Below are 17,812 nucleotides of genomic sequence, written 5' to 3' on the forward strand. Positions count from 1 at the left end.
GATTTTCCTAATCAATTACAGTTCTGTATTTATATACGAAGGACTTTGCCTCGTAACATTATGCGGACTTAGTTTCGGCTCATGTTCACTGCCATGGTCAGCTGTAACACATTTTTTTCATCATTTCATGTTTTGGAGATTCCCTCAAAACACAGTTCTTCGATCTTGCCCTTAACTGACCCCAAAAGGCAACATGGACCCTTTTCGCGGAGCAGTTTGTTTTAGAGAAACAAGATAGTGCTTTCGGCGGTGCGCCGCACGTCGTCTCAGCGACAGCGTGCGACTACGGGCCCATTGCCGCTTCCACCTTGCTTTCGTGTGATCAGCCGTTGGAAGTGCAACGGTCATTTCGCGAACACACTGCCGGAATAAATCATGTGGATTTCAGACGTGCGCAGTAGGTGGCTGCAAAAATACATAAAGCATTTTACTATTCTTCCTGACAAATATAGCTTCACGGTCGTTCATCGCAGTGGTTCTTCTCACCAAGATGCCGACTTCCCTTCACGTAGCCCTGTCGTTGCTAACTACTGTACGCCGGCATTTGCAGTTCTTGATCTCCCAGCAGCACAGTCAAAGGATACCGAAATCTCTGACAACGTTTGGCACCTCTCTGGTGAAACCGGTACACATCGAGAGACTTATACAGCGTATACAGTCCGATATGGCTTCCTTTATCATCATCGTACCGGAAGTGAATCGTGCCTATCTGTGGTGCCTGCAGTAATGCGACCATCCATACTTTTCGTGTGCCACAATGCCCCCTCTGCTGGCCACCTTGGTCAGCAGAACACTCCGGCTCGCGTTAAGGAAATGATTTGGTGGTCTGGCATGCGCACCGATGCCTACCTGTACGTGTCGCCCTGCACCATTTGTCAAGGTCGCACGGTCGTCGCAAACCCACTACCCTTGCAATGAATCGCCCCTCCTTACGAACCATTCGATGTCGCGGGCATTGATCAGAAAGCATGGCAACTAATTTCTCATTGCGACCACGGACTGCCTCACTAAGTGGGTAGAAGTTCGAGCCGTCCCTGATTCAGCAGCCGCTCATGACATGACCTTTATTAACCAGTGCCTCATATTACTGCATGACACACACAAGTGGCTCATTTCTGACCATGGCACGGCATTTATGTCGCATGCCTTCAAAACATTCTTGTATAAACATAGAATGCGGTATACTCCCACGCCCCCTCAACATTGACGAACAAATCGACAGGTCAAGCACGCCAACCGCACCATAAATGACACCAGTTCTTCGTATTTGTGTCTCACATACGACTACTGGGATGACAACGTCGCTGCTGCGGTTTTTGCTCTGAACACGACCCAACAAGAAGTAACTCGCGCTATGCCGTTTTAGTTACTCTACGGGAGGACGCCAAGCTTACCGCAAGAACACCTTCTAGGCTTCGACACGTCTCTGCAAGAACACCCCACAACAGTGAACTCCACCGAGGCCCTGCGCCAGGCTCGCCTACGAGCTCGGCTAGTAATGCTGCACCACCAAGTGCAGTGCAGTAGGTTTTCTCAGCAAAGTACTTCTCGCTCTTTCCAACCGAGTGATTTAGTCTTAGTTCGACGGACACTGCGTTTACCTCGGCGCTGCCAAATTTCTTACCCCGGTTTTCTGCCTTTTACCGTATTGTGGAAGCTGTGGGTGCTGTGACGTTTCATTTAGCCGCGATTGGCGAACTTGATGACCACCGTCGCAAAACCACTTCCTACTCATTCGAGCCAGATGACGCTTTACGTCCCTTGTAAAACGCCCCCTGTACTGAACTGTACTGTACTTTACGTCCCCTGTACTGAACTCCTTACTTACTTCTATACGAACTCGAGGAGAGAGGGGGCAGCGAGTGTAACGGTAACGTATCAAGCGTCTTACTCCTATGCGAACTCGAGAAGGAAAAATTGAGGTTTTACCTGACAAAACAACTTTCTGATTATAACGCACGCCGTAGTGGAGGACTCCGAAAATTTCGACTACCTGGGTTTGTTTAATGTGCACCTAAATCTAAGTACACGGGTGTTTTCGCATTTTGATACATCGAAATCGGCCACCGTGGCAGGGATACTATCGCCCGACCTCGTGCACAGCAGTCCAACACACCATAGCCATTGAGCAACCGGCGGGTGAGTCGAGGAGAGAGGGGGCAGCGAGTGTAATGGTAACTTGTCGAGTGTCTTTTTTTACGAGGACAGAATGAACCACCGGAGTACCAAAAACTTATCTGGGCTGCTGTTTGAAAATTACTCCAGTAGGTGAAGTCAATCTCGTGGTGGAAAAACCAAGTCTTCGATAAGCACCTGCCATAGAAGGAGACTTTGCGTAGTTTCAGCATCTCGTTCTAGCGGTTCCCAAACTCACCCAGTCATAGGTGTCAGTCCAATCCTCCACATCTTCAGTGCGAAGGACAGCGAACAGATGGGGATCACACTGGGGCCAACGGGCGATCCAAGCTGGAGAGGCTGCGGACGCCGGAGCCTAGATTGCAGATGCAGAAGTGTCAGATGGCTCGTTCTGCGGCATGCTGGCTGACAGCAGGCACAAAGGGCGACCTGAGCGAAGCTCCAGGAAGAAGAGCCAGCGAGCAGGGGACGGCCAACGCTGGGTGCCTGTTTTGCCTCGCTGTCTTTGTGCTTATATTCATAAGACCTATCACGACGACGTGACTGCTGGTCACCTAGGTCTTCACAAAGTGTACGACCGCATCAAAGGTCGTTTCTACTGCCCTGTCTTATCCGCTAGTGTAGTTAAGTACGTCGCTTCCAATGCCTAGTGTTCTAGTGTCCGTCGGCACCATGGAGGAAGGAAAGCGTAGGAAAGGCCGTAGGAAAGACGTGTTGGAGAAAGTGTGGTGGAAGTCACGTGCTGTTTTTGGCAAAGGAGCACTCGGACTGGTACCCTAAACGTCAACGTTGCCTTAACAACCATGCCCCTGGCGCTCTCAAGGCTGATCTCGGCTATTGGAAAGTCAGAAGATTTTTTGGTTCGTGCCTTTCTCGCAGTCCATTGTGCTCGCAAGACAAGTTGACATAGCGCGTTGTGTAAGCTGGATAGTGGTGTTTAGGATCTATGCGCGAGGGGCCAACCAGCAACAGAAACAACCACGTAATTACAGTGCGGGTCTTTGTCATCATTAGTGCGCCACGGAAAAGCACAGTAGCGTGTGTTCTTCAGTGAAACTATTACAGAAGTTGCGTAAGCTTTGTTCTGACGCGCGTTGTCAGCACACACGTCCGGCGGCTTGTAGCAATGCAAGTTCAAAGCACGTGCCTGCACCAACATGGCGACATTTCAGGCTTCATAAACGTGATGTCAGAGTCTCTCCTATTTTGTTTCTTTACTCCTTGGCCACAACCATTCAAAGACGTAGGTTGATCTGTATGGTCCCCTTCCCACGCCTCTCACCGGTAATCGTGGACAGTGATAGCCCTCGATCACTTGACATGTTACGCCGAGACAGCTTGCGTGACTTTGGTGTCGGCTTCTGGAGAAGCGGCATTTGTATTTCAAGCAATATTCCAGCATCACGGTGCTCCTCATGTCATCCTGAGTGACCGTGGAAAGGCCTTCCTTTCACAAATTGTACACGAATAACTCAGAGCCTCTGGCAGTACCCACAAGACAACTTCCAGTTGAGTAGAACTTGTTGCTGGGCGAGTTGGTTGGGCTAATGAATACATTGTTGCGCCAAAAAGGAAAGGAAAGAAGGAGGATGGAGAGTATGAAACAACAGATCGAGAGTAGATTTTCCTGTTTCTTTTTTGCCTAGGACAGGGGTGATGCTTCCCGGAATCGCGATATGGCCTTCAGGCACCAACAGACCCTCTTTTCGTGTTAGCTTCTTGTCTTTCAGGACATGAAGCGGTCCTCTAATGCAATACAACCACAAAAATTCGGTAGCTTGGGGCGCCTGACATTTGAGAATCCTGAAACGCTGCTCAGCAATCCAGGAAGTGTACGAAGCATAGCAAAGGACACGCAAGACGTCCCAGCAATGTCTGACTTGAGCCCGCAACTTCGAGCGAAAAATTTTACAAACGCGCTTAACGTGACCTGTTGACGCCTTGAAAGGACAAAAAGGAAACTGACCTTGGCTGGCACAAGTCCTTTCCGTAAGCAGAAAGCGATGAACCAAGACCGACACACTAATTGCACAGTATGACACAAATGGTTGATGTAGCTTGAAGCAGACATGGTAGAAAAGGGGCCCACTGTACTAGAAATGTAGTTGAGCAGAACTTGTTGTTGGGCGAGTTGGTTGGAATCTAATGAATACATTGTTGCGTCAAAAAGGAAAATAAAGACTTAGGAGGGAGAGTGTGAAACAACAGATTGAGCGCTCGATGACTCTTTAGACAGGTTGCGGCTAAGCATTTTTCGTCTCTCGATCTCGAGAACGGTTACAGGCGAATTGAGGTAGATGAAGGAGACCGCGAAAAAAACTGCTTTCGTCAGTCGAGATGGCCTTTGCGAATTTAGAGTACTTCCTTTCGGTCTCTGTTCGGCACCAGAAACTTTCCAGCGAATGATGGGCGCCGTTCGCGCTGGTTTGAAGTGCAAAGCTGCCTCGCCTACCTCGACGGCACGGTGATATATATATATATATATATATATATATATATATATATATATATATATATATATATATATATATATATATATATATATATATATATATATATATATTGGGCATCAAAAGACGTGAAATATGACTATTGGGGTTCGTGCTAGCTCTGTCGACTGGCCGAATCAATGGGCGCCATAACGTAAAGCTATTCCAAACTTTTCTATTCCACTTCTCCAATCAGCCCTCCACGATTGGTCAGGTGGTGGTAGTAACAACTTTCTTGAAATTCTGCTCAGTTATGTTCTGGCAGGCCCGGGTCCTAGGATGGCCCCTCACGAGGAGCGACCCTTTCGGCCCAGGCAACGACGGCTTTTTGTAGTTTTTCACCCGGCGTTCTGAGCAGCTCTTCCCACGTCTGTTGTGAGGGAGCTGGCAGGAGCGACGTGGGAGGGGTCCAAAACTTTTTTCGACCACCCCTACTTCACCTGTCTGTCACGCGACGTCACAAAAACCACGATAGCTCCCCATCTGATATGATGTGTACGCACTGATTATGCATGATTTGACAGAAAAAAGAAAAACAGTTAGTTCTGATTCGACCCCTTTTCGCCATTAGCCCTCGGCTATTGGTAAAAAGTTTTCGGGCTGCACCCACTTCACCTGCCTGTCAGCGACGTCACAAAACCGCACAAACTCACGCGTCAAAGTGACGTGCACGCGATAAAGATGCATTATTATGCCGAACAAAACTGAATTTTCTTCGGAATAGCCGCAGGCTGCCCCGTTCCGAAAGGAATAAAAAATGGCTGCCGCCAATCGCTGAGACGCCGGCTACTCGCACCTGCCGGAAAGCATGGGTGTCTTTGCGTATAATAAAACTTCTTGCGTGGCCGTGTAACGTTTTCGAGCATTTTCGGCACGTTTAACACCTCATTCTGCCAACTCTCCTTTGCTGAGGGTCAGTTTTAGCGTCATCCTTAAGCTTCCGTTGCATGCCGCCGTGATTTTCGACCAGCCACTACAAGTTAATTAAGGGAAAGCCGACCAATCGCAGACACCGGCACCACCCTCTTCATCCGGTTATCGGTTTTCAGTGCACTGGCTCCACCCCAGCGGATCCCTCTCCACTTGAGCATTCTCCTCGCCTCTTGTCAGCGAATTAGATACGACAAGCCGCTCAGTGTAGGCAATGTTATTCGTTTTTCAAGCAAACAAAAGTGACCTCCTATGAACGAGGAGAGTGTTGGATTGGTCTGTACAGACAACCCTGTGGGTGACCGCCCGGTGCTTGCGTCGGTGGTTACGCAAATTTGACGTCAGGAGATTGGAATAGAAACATATTGGAATAGTTTCACGTTATAGGGCCCAATTGCGACTAGAACTCACCGTGTGCTTGAACTTGGTGCAGGCGTTGGTCCTATTCATCAGCTTGCAGTTCCGCACCCGGGCTCTACCTCCTTCCTCAGCTATGCCTAACGACGTGACACAGCAATATGCTGCCTCGTCCACGGCTGCCACTTGTTCCGGCTAGCAGAGGCAGCGAGACGCTGCTATATTAAGTGACATCGACTACCACGATGTGGAGGAATGGCTGTACTATGACCGAGTAAGCACTAGCAACCTTACAGATGCCGGAAATCTGTGGTTTAGTAATAACAAGGCTGGTACTTTCTATTGATCGTCTTAAAGACAACTTTCGCTGATATGTTCGGCCGACATGATCTGTGCAAGTTCCCTGCATAAGAGCATGTTTAGCAGACTCTGCAATCCGATGAAATCACTACATCCTACATTGAGGATACCGTCCCACGAAACACAGAAGCAGCTACTTGGTGTCTAAAAGTCATCTTGAACGCATAATTCAAAAGTATGGTTGCCGACTTCATTAGTACATTCTGCAGCCGTGAACGTCTAGAAGGACGTTAGTAAGACCTGCAAACATTACGCCAATGATTGGCTAACCATCATCTGGATACAGATTGTATTACACATTCCCTCGAATATTTGTGGCAGGGTTTACAGTAACAAGAGGTTCGTCCATAGATGCAATTTATTTTAAATAAGGCAAGGACATCAGCAAAAAGGTTTATTATGGGATATATCAATGCACAGAGTTTTTCAATATGTGAACCATGGGAATAGGGTAGCACAGCTTGACTTGTCAGCTAGTGCATTTCGCTTAGACAAATCGATTGGATTCCGCCTGTCCGAATTATTTTTAGATGAAAAGCGATTTGTATAGTATGCCGGTCTCATGCCGATGTGCCCCCATTCACTGAAACAAGGACGTCACCTCTACATGAAACTCATCATTGTTGACAAAGCTTTGCCCTGCTTGGTATCCTACACAATGGAATTGTTTCTAGCAGGGAGACATTTTGTCAGTGAAGCTGCGGTTCAGGCAGAAATGACATCCTGGTTTCAGTTACAGGTGACAGGCTAGCATCACACAAGTATACGAAACGGAATGATGTGCTACTATGAATTCTTAAAGAATAAAGGATGGTTCACATCTGGCAAAACAATCTCCGTGCCCCTCTATCTGGCAATATAAATATATTTTTCTGATGTCCGTGCCTCAATTAAAAGTAAATTGTAACTTCCTTTGTCGGTTCCCCTCCTAAAGTGTCGTCATATTACACCCATTTGTGAATTCCCTGCACATTCCATGTTACCAGAACCGAAAGATGAATAAACATATGCTGGTATTTTTTACACACACTGTACGATGACCTTTTTATGCAGCGCTATGCATAAAACATGATTGCAAGCTAAAATGCAGCAAATCATGTACTTTGCACTACGTGACATAGACATTATTACCTATTAAATTAGAAAATATGCGCGAAATGAAATCAACAAGAGTGACGAATAGCAGTAAAGATTGCCATGCACGGATCTCGAATATGATTGCTACCGCAGCCAGAGCAGGTCATACTTCGTAGGAGAAAACAAGCTGCCCACAACAACTTGCTGTCGCAGGTCGCGCGTGAAGTTTCTTGTAGATACAGGCAAGCGAAATCTGCATACATTGGGAAAGAAGTTTAGGAGAAAATGAGAATGTGAAAATTGGCACTTCAATTAGCAATATGTGCCAAGCAGGAAGCTCGGCTCACAACAAAAATCTATTTATAGGAACTCGGAATCAATTTTTGGGTACCTGTTCTTTATTGCTATGCAAAGCTTAGTGGTCACAGTGTCTCATCATGACGTGGTAACGCGGAAAACGATGTTGCAGATTTTATATCATAATTTTCCGATCTGCAATGAGGATGCAATTGTTCACTGGTAGCATGCTGAAAACGGTGACAAGTGAGCGCGATAGCGATTATATGCCGGCGTTTGTGGGAGGCTGACAACGAATGCGGCCGTAACTGTGGGAAATTATTATTTTGTTTATCTAGTCGATATTCCTGCTATTCATGTTTTCCGTAGTAAGTGTTGTTGCGACAATAGCTACGTGTTTTAGGCATTTGTCGTCCAACTGCTTTTCTATTTAACCAACCAAATCGAAACCAACCAGATCGAAAATGAAACTACGCTTATACACGTGATACGCAGTTCTGCATATTGCCGTAGCCATACGTACGCTTTTGACTTGCGAATCATAAAATAAAGTGCAAGTGTCTAATAATATAGCAACTGCAATTTTAAGCAATAATTACATCGTACCTAACTACAGGCGATTTACATATAGTAATATCGTAGACTACATCCAGAGTACCAATATTTCATCGCGAGGCCTCGCCACTTACTGGTTTTTGATACTTTCTTTTATAATTTAAAGTTACAATTCATACTTAAACCATGAACGGGATGATGAATTCTTTCACTATAAATCATGGTGGTTTCATTTCCATCAACGTCTCACAACACATTTTGTCCAGTTGTCAGTCCCTTTAAAAACTTCTTTATGTACGTGGTGATGTTTAAAATTATTGGCATTTTTCCTGGCAAATATTTACTAAAATGCAGAGCACAGTCAGACAGAGAAGTGTCTTCAATAAATACGTGGTGTTTTGCGGCTAAAACGGCACTTAACAACTTGCGAAAAAAGTCCGAGAACCTGTCTGCAAAATATAATCAGTTTAATGCAGCTATTCGTTTTTCAGGTAAATTATTTGGCACTTTGATGACAAAGTTAACTCGCGTTTTACATTGTTAAAGCGAAAGCAAGTGCGGCGTTTTCCATGGTCTAGCTGTCACTTTTTTAACATACTGGAGTGTAGCAGGTACCGTACGAAAGACTTTGCATTCCATTTCCACTCTTTGCATCTAATTCACTGTCTTTGTTTCTCTCACTTCCTTTCTGATTCCTACTGGTTGTCTGTATACGCTTTGAATTACCCTGCACTTGGTTGCCAACTTTCTTGACCTCTTCCTGTATGCGGTGTCCGCGGCTTTTAGGTACATATATGTGTGCATTTGATTCATGTTCTTTACTCCATCTTCTCTTGCTGTGCGCTTCTCTGACTTCAAATGAGGCCCAGTCCGTGTCCATTTCCACTACCTCATTTGTGGTTTTGGCGTGAGCTCCCAAAGCCAAGCGACCCACCGTTCTTTGGTTAAATTCCAACCTCGAGACTATATTCGATTTCAGACAGAATGGCATATGCGAACGTTAGCGCTAGCACCATGGCTCCTTTCCACATGCCACGCACCACAAGCGTCATATCTATTGTGGCCCAAAAGTGCCCTATGTTTCATTATTGCTCCAGTCTGCTTTCCTTTTATTTTCAGCTATCTTGATGGATGGCTGAGTAAGTGTCCTTCCTTAAGCATACGCCGAGGTCTATATAATGCTTCCCTATAGGTATCATTCGCTGTTAAATCGACACCACGTATTTACTCATTTCTTCATTGAAGGCCGTAACTCAAAATTTATCTGTGCTACATTAGGGCTTTATTTGTCAACCTCAACTCGCCCAGCTTGCCGTGTTAATTCACTTCATTTGTCGTTGCGTTGTCACAAATATTCACTGGTGCCTCTAAATACTGTTACGGAAAAATAAAAGGAGAGAAAGGAAGAAGCGAATCGCGAGACGCAGGCATCGTCGCTGACATCGCATCACCATCCTCACCACCAATGACTGCGAGCATGTAAGACCAGCGTCACCATCACCAGCTACGTCGCCATCCCCTTCGGTTGTGGTTGTGCAACCCAATGATCGTGGAACTTTCTGCGGGACCAATAGCACCGACGTTGAAAAGTGGGTGGCTATGTACGAACGCGTGAGTCTAATCAACAGATGGGACCCTACGCTTATCATATCTAACATATTGTACTACCTAAGAGGCACGGCAAAGGTGTGGTACGAAAACTACGAAGAGGAGCTAACCAACTGGGACCAATGAAAAGAGAAGTTAACAGAGTTGTTTGGCAAACCAGCCGGCCGTAAAATTGCCGCAAAGCAGAAAGTGGCCTCCCGTGCCCAGTCCCCCACGGATCCCTATGCCTTGTGCATCCAGGACGTGCTGGCGCTTTGTAGTAAAGCCGATCACGACATGAGAGAATCTGAGAAGGTCGGGCACGTGCTCAAGAGAATTGCTGACGACGCCTTTAATCTGCTCATGTGCACAACCTGCTCTAAAGTCGATGCTATCATCAAAGAGTGCCGACAATTTGAGCAGGCCAAAAACGGACGCGTCCTGCAACCATTCGCCCGACTTCCTAATACTGCCGCGACGTCGGCATGTGAAGATCAGCCCGCACATCAGCATGCGTCACCATCAGAGCACGTGGTGCGAATCTTCGACGTGAACAGGACGCGAAGTCGCCCACTGCTATCTGTTCCCGTAGCCCTCATGTTACCCTTTTTCAGTTACCCTCGTACAAGTCATCGTTTGCCAAGAACTTGAAAAAATTGATCTACATTCTGCCTTTGCTGTAGCCAACCCCAGAGCCAACGAACGCCATTCTGCTATTTTCTTTCCACTCCAACGCTTCTATCCGCGTTATCGCAACCCGACTGAGTGAAGGACTGCGGATGACCAGCCGATATGTTTCACATGTCGCCGTTTTGGTCATGTCGCCCGATACTGTCGCAACTAGTCGCCCTCAGCACCTCGCATGCCGTTCAACCTGGGCCGTTTTATTGGAAATACCCCCAATCGTTTGCCTACTGCCGAGTCGAACAGAACCGACAACTCTGCTAGGAACACACGTGGTACAGTCGCTTACCATTGATGATCGGACACCAGCCTCGTTCACCGCAAACACGTCTCCCATCTTCCCGTTCACCGCAGCCACGTTGCCTTTCATCTCCTGTGGCTTTTGGCCGCACCATTTCGGAAACATCAGAAATGCAACCCTCGGAGGTGGTGCTGCATTGCCTACTACTGCTGCATCTACTCTGTCTGTGCCCACAAAAAGAAGTGTGATTGGTGTTAAAATAAACGGTGTACCTGTCCAAGCCCTCGACACTGGAGCCCACGTATCTGTGATGAGACCTAGCCTACGTAGACATTTAAAGAAGGTCCTCACCCCAGCAACTGCACAAGTGCGTCGTGTGGCCGACGGCGGCGTGCTGGTTGTTCTTCGAATGTGCAGTGCGCGTTTAAGTATAACCGGCCATCCTCCTTCTGGTCTCTTTGTTGTGATCGACAACTTCCCTCACCATGTTATCCTTGGATTAGAATTTTTATCCAATTATTCTGCTCTCATCGACTGCGCAACCAGCGTTCTTCAGTTGGAACTGCCTCAACTCGCCGCTGCTCCGAGCAGCGTCCCACCGCACTTGTGCTCGCTTCAAGATGTGCACCTGTCACCCGATGCAGCCACTTGCGTGGCTTTTGCCGCATAGCCACAGATTCCTGACGATGAATATACGCTTCATCCCATCGTCGACGTGCTTTTCAACCGGAATGTTGCTCTTCCGCATACGCTGGTCACGGTTACTAATAACGGCGTCGTTCTGCCGCTTCTGAATTTCCGCCTGTGCCCTCAAGTGCTTCCGGCCGGCATATTCTTCGTCAGCGTTTCTAGTACTTTCTAATTTAGCATTGAGAGTCTGAATGCCGAGAGTGTTTTCTTAGGGCCAATGACAGCTCACAGCTCTGGTCCCTTAACAAATGACTTCGCGAAGGTGACTGCACCTGACCTCACCTCTGCACAGCGCTCGGACATATGTCTCCTGCTCGAATCCTACAATGACAAATTTGATTTCGGCGACAGGTCTTTAGGTAAAACATCTGTTCTTCAGCACCGTATAAGCACTGTAGACACGAATCCCATTCGTCGGCGTCCCTATCGTGTATAGCATGCTGAACGTAGAGCCATTTAATCAGAAATGGACAAAACGCTTCACAGAGGAGTCATCAAACCATCAGCCAGCCCTCGGGCTTCGCCTGTCGTCCTTGTCAAAAAAAAAGAAAGATGGTACCTGGCGTTCTTGCGTTGATTACCGCCATTTAAGCAAGATAACGCGAAAAGACGTCTACCCACTACCAAGCATCGATGACGGCTTGCACTGCTTGCACGAAGCTAAATACTTCTCGCCCATTGGTCGTCGATTCGGCAATTGGCAGATTTCTGTTGATGAAATGGACCGCAAGAAGACGGTCGTCATCACACCTGATGGTTTATATCAGTTTAAAGTAATGCCTTTGTATTTATTTATTCTATTTACGAATTCCTCACATGCTCCATGTAGGGGTATTATGTGAGGAGGACTCGACAATAATTTTTGACAGAAACACGAAAAGAAAGAAAAGAAATTCGAGAACCAGGTACTATACAATGGTAAATTGTAGTAGATATGGTGTAACGTTGTAATGATAGAATAGTTAATAGGTTTTATACAAAATTGAGTGCCTACATGATGTCCCTATAAGAACTATAAACATGATTTCAAGTGATCGTGTGGTTAGCAAAACAGTCATAAATTGTTAGTATTTTATTTCGAAATGCCTTATGGTTCATGAGTACAGAGGACATCATCAGGGAGGTCATTTGATTGACCAATTGCGCAAGGAAGCGTAGATGTGTTAAAGGCTTCGATACGGCCGAACAGACAAGAAAAAGTAGGTTGATTATGAAGCCTGCGAGATATGCGATGTGGTTTTAATAGTGGCAAGGTGACTCAAAGGATATTGCGCGACAAAAAACGACACGGACGTAAGAGAAGACGACACACCGCGCTTGGTGTGTCGTCTTCTCTTACGTCCGTGTCGTATTTTGTTGCGCAATACTCTTTGAGTAATGGATTACCAACTTGTCCGGAATGCTGCTCTCTTAAGTGGTAGGGTGTTTGCGTGCGCACTGTAGACTATTTTATGCCATAAACAGAGAGTCGCTATTAGGTGATTCTAAGGACGATAGTGATAATGTAGTCTTCATGTTAGTCACACTGGAGTGGCGGTTATAATCTCGAGCGATGAAACGTGCAGCGTGGTTTTGCACAGATTCCAGTAAGTTCATTAGACAGACTTGGTCAGGTGACCAGATGGGTATGCATATTCGAGTTGGGGGCGAACAAATGTCTGGTATGCTAGTTTCCGTGTTATGGAAGGTGCCGTTTCAAGTATCCTCGTGTGCGCGATGCCATGGCAGTAATTTTTTTCAATGTGTGTTAACCAAGAAAGATTAGAATTGAAGTTAATACCAAGGTACCTGTAGTTAGGCGTTACCGATATAGAACTATTTTTAAGGGAGTACGTGTAAGTAGACTTTGATTGCTTTCGGCTGTACGTCCTTACTCTGCATCTGTCAGTGTTAACTATCATTTGCAACTGCGAGAACCAAAGAATGATTTTGTCAAAAATCTGTTGTTGCACCAGATGATCTGCGCGAGTCATAATTTTATGGTATAATGTGCGATTTTCTGCAAACAAACGGATGCTAGATGTTATACGATACGGAACATCATTAATGTAGATAAGAAATAATGAAGGACCCAGGATGCTGCCTTGAGAAACACCGGAAGTAACATGAGATAACGTTGATGAGGTGTTATTAACCCAAGTAAACTGCTTGCGTAGGGATAAAAGTTACGGGGCCATGATATAGTTAAAGAGTCAAGGTGGAGGGACGACAGGTTAGTAATTAAACGGCAATGTGCTACACGATCGAAAGCTTTAGAAGAATCAACATAAATGGAGTCTTCATATGTCTCCAGACTTTTCATATAAGAAAATAGGTTATGGGTGAATTCTAATAGCTGCGTTACACACGACAACCCTTTTCTAAAACCATGTTCATGGTGAAAAACGAAATGGTGGTTTTCTAGATGTTGCTCGATGTTAGATGCAATTATGCAATAATTAGATACAAATATTAGATGCAGAGATATGAGGCGATAGTTATTTACATTACTTTTATTTCCAGTTTCAATTTGAAGGTGGCTATTACTTTGGCAATTTTCCGATCGTGTGGAAGTGTACCCGTAGATAACCACTGAGTGAAGATAGGGTAAATGAATAAACTGCAAGAGATTGTTGTTAGTTTGAGGATTTTAGTGTTGATTCCTTTAATACAGGGCTTGTGGCTACTTGAAGTTTCATTATTACTGCAGCCATCCCTTCTACGGTTAACTATATGTGGTTCATATACCTATAGTTGACATCAGCAATACTAGAAATATTTGAGCAGTCTTCCTTTGTAAATACGAATGTGAAGTACTTGTTTAAAACATCGGGGTGCATTTTTCTTCTTGAATCGAATTACCGGTTTAATACTGTAGTGCTACCTTAGTCGGAGAGGAAGCCGACGTATGGTCCGCTAGAATTTTTGGGATTTTTATGCGTTGCATATGGCAATCACTCAGTTCAGCCCTTGGGCGCGGCCGGGCAGCCACCATTGAGGGTATGAGCCATTGTTCATTGCTGCGCGTCTCATATGTGGGTCTATTCTCTTTTAAGTTATTAGTTAAGAATGTTATGCTGGGGAGCTCACCCGTCACAACTGGCGACAACTATGCAACAAGTTGCAGGGTAATGTTAGCACGGCCAAAACATGGTCGCTGCTACGCCATCTTCTTGACTCCACACAAAGCAAGGCAATTAGCCAGCAAACAATTCAACGTATCCTCCACAACCATCCGGGTTCTGATGCCGAAATCATGGAGGAGTTGCGGGCGCGGTACATAGGCGATTTCGAACCCCCTCAAGGACAACCTCCAACCTACAGCGGGAGCGACAATTACGACCTCGACAAGCCGATCACTATCACTGAGGTGCAACAAGCACTCCATGCACTCACACGAAACACCACCCCAGGCAAGGACAAAATAAATAACAAGCTCCTGCGCAATCTGGATGATGGCACCATTCAATCTATTACTGACCTTTTTAATCATCACTGGGAAGCGGGTACGCTACCAGCAGACTGGAAGCACGCGGACATCATTCTCATTCCGAAGCCAGGCAAACTCTCCAGCTTAGAGAATATGAGACCAATCTCACTGACTTCGTGCCTAGGCAAGCTTCTGGAACATGTCATTCTGAACCGGCTTCAACCTTACCTAGAATCCAGTGGCCTCTTTCCCGAAACAATGTTCGGTTTCCGGCCCCACCTTTCTACCCACGACATCCTTCTTCAGCAGAAGGAACAAGTCCTTGAACACATCTCACCGCACAACACCGGAGCGATTTTAGCACTCGATCTCAAAGGAGCTTTCGACAATGTGGCTCACCATACCATCCTTACAAACCTAAGCCTCACGAACTGTGGTCGTAATACTTACAATTATATACGTGCCCTTCTAAGCAACCGCACGGCCACAATGGGCATTGGCTCACTCAGAACCCCGACGTTACCTACTCGCACCAATGGAACCCCACAAGGTGCTGTTCTATCACCCACCCTTTTCAATATTGCTATGATGAAATTACCTGACAAACTCAACGCAATACCAGGAATCAGGCATGCAATATACGCCGATGACATCACTATCTGGACCACCACTGGTTCCGAAGGAGAGAAACAAGACGCCCTTCAACAAGCGACCAATGTCGTCCACCAATATGCAAAAACAAGTGGTCTCTGGTGCTCCCCCGAGAAGTCAGAACTATTAGTCGTTCGACAGAAATCACGAAGAAAACTCAATGAACTACCCCACATCAAACTCACCCTCGACGACAAAGAAATACCCACAGTAAACCGCGTCCGCATTCTCGGACTCCACATACAACAGGACGGCGGAGGCGCATGCACCATCCAACGTCTCAAGCAGACCACCTTCCAAATCATGCGAATGGTCAGCCGTATCACAACCAAACAATACGGACTGAAAGAAGACGACATTATACAGCTCGTCCAGGCCCTGATAATCAGCCGCATTGCCTACGCTGCCCCGTACTTGCCCCTCACTCCCAAGGAACTAGATCAATTAGACGTACTTCTTCGGAAAGCCTACAAGCAAGCGCTCGGCCTTCCACCGGGAACAGCGACACTCAAGCTTGAAGCCCTCGGAGTCCATAATAATATAAGAGAAATTCTAGACGCCCACCTCACAAGCCAACGAGAACGACTAGCCCTTACACCAACAGGAAGAGCAGTCCTAGCGCGCCTAGGCTACCCCACACACGGCAAAGGCCACGAACAAGCAATTCATCTGGCCCCCAACTTCCGGGAACACATCAAGGTAGCCCCTATCCCCAGAAGCATGCACCCGGAACATCATGCCGATCGTCGCCAAGCTCGCGCAAAAACTCTACAGACAAAATATGGCAGTCTCCCCACCACACTATACACAGATGCCGCGCAGTACCCCCAAAAAGCAGCCATGACGGCCAGCGTTGTTGACTATAACCTACAAGAGGTGGTCTCGATGACGGTCCGCACTGCCAGCGCCCTCGTAGCGGAGGAGACAGTCATCGCCTTGGCCATCACCTCTAGTCCAACCAACGAGTACGTCACAATTATTACTGACTCCCAGGCGGCTTGCCGTAGCTACGCGAGAGGCAGAATATCTTCAATCGCCCACCGACTCCTCAAACAAGCCTCCCAATTCCCGGACGTTGAAATAGTGTGGACTCCAGGACACGAGTCCCTCCGTGGAAATCAGCGTGCGCACGCTGTAGCCCGAGCTCATGCCTCCCGGGCGCCACAAGAGAGGGATACGGCCGCATCCATAGAGCCCGTACCTTTACAATACAACGCCATACTACAACACCACAGATTGAACAGACGACAATACCCGCCTCCACACAAGACCCTCTCACGTGAAGATGCCGTAACATGGCGACAACTACAAACCAACACATACCCCCATTTAAGCAGACTACACGCAATACACCCTACACTATATTCATACAAATGTCCCCTTTGTAATGAATACGCCTAGCTATATCACACCACATGGGCGTGCCCCAACGTAAAGGCGGCCCCGCAAATACCCAACCCCACACCCGAGCAGTGGGAGGCCGTGCTGACTAGTTCGGACCCTCGTAACCAGCAGCAACTGGTGCGGCGGGCCCGGGAGACAGCAAGAGCCGCAGGAGCCCTGGACTAAGGGCTGTAGGGGTTGGCGGACGGACTTCGCGGATGAAAACCCAAACTTGGCAGTATTTATTCTACATTATGTACAGAGAGGTGAGCGTCAAGTACCAGTTGTACTGTCATTACGGGCCGGCAGCAACTCGGACGCTGCGGCCCGCGGCAAGAAGTTCGAGAGAGGTGAATCAGGGAATCAGGGACTGTCCCAGCATGCTCAGGTCTCTCTGGAAGGCTTCTTATAAACCCTTCGAGCACTGGAAGTCACGTCATGTTCGACCAATAGGAGAGTCCGCTCCGATGACGCCACTTTCAGCCAATGGTTGGCGCCCGTATCGCGTTGTCACACCCGGCGGCTCTCTGCGGTCTTGCCTCGCAGACTGGCAATGCACTTCTTCTAACGAGAAGGGGAGGGCTGCTCATGCTCCATTGTCCGAGGCCCACCTGCTAATCCCGGCGGCGCACGAACTTGTTGGCACGTGAACTTGTTGCCTTAAACTTGTTTGCTCGGCCGCTCCTCTGGAATGTGCTTTCCTGCTTCTGCATTCCTCAATTAGCTGTGCTGCGTTTCGAAGTGGTTTGGGGAACTCGAAGTAGCCTCAGAAAACGGCGCCATATCTAACAGGGCGCCTCCCGCACAAGCAGAAAACATCTGCTTGTCCTTTCTTTTTAATAAATGTTGCTCCTCCTCCTCCTCCTCTTTTAAGTTTGCTATGTTTGTTATTAAGTTGCTTCTATTTTTATGGTTGCATATTGCAATCACTCAGTTCAGCCCTTAGGCGCGGCCGGGCAGCCACCA

General features: G+C 47.1%; 1 protein-coding gene across 3 annotated transcripts in view; it reads left to right on the plus strand.

Annotated features, from left to right (window-relative positions):
• LOC135912659 (uncharacterized) overlaps positions 1-17,812 on the plus strand; it is a 170,309-nt gene that overhangs the window by 6,686 nt on the left and 145,811 nt on the right. For 2 of the 3 annotated variants that reach the window (XR_010567746.1, XR_010567747.1), the window contains exon 2: positions 5,989-6,186. The exons of the other annotated variant lie outside the window; for it this stretch is intronic. The gene's annotated coding sequence lies outside the window, so the exon portion shown is untranslated. The remainder of the gene's footprint in view (positions 1-5,988; positions 6,187-17,812) is intronic. 3 annotated transcript variants of the gene reach the window in all.

This window comes from Dermacentor albipictus, chromosome 1 (genome assembly GCF_038994185.2).
Source record: "Dermacentor albipictus isolate Rhodes 1998 colony chromosome 1, USDA_Dalb.pri_finalv2, whole genome shotgun sequence".
Lineage (NCBI taxonomy): Eukaryota > Metazoa > Arthropoda > Arachnida > Ixodida > Ixodidae > Dermacentor > Dermacentor albipictus.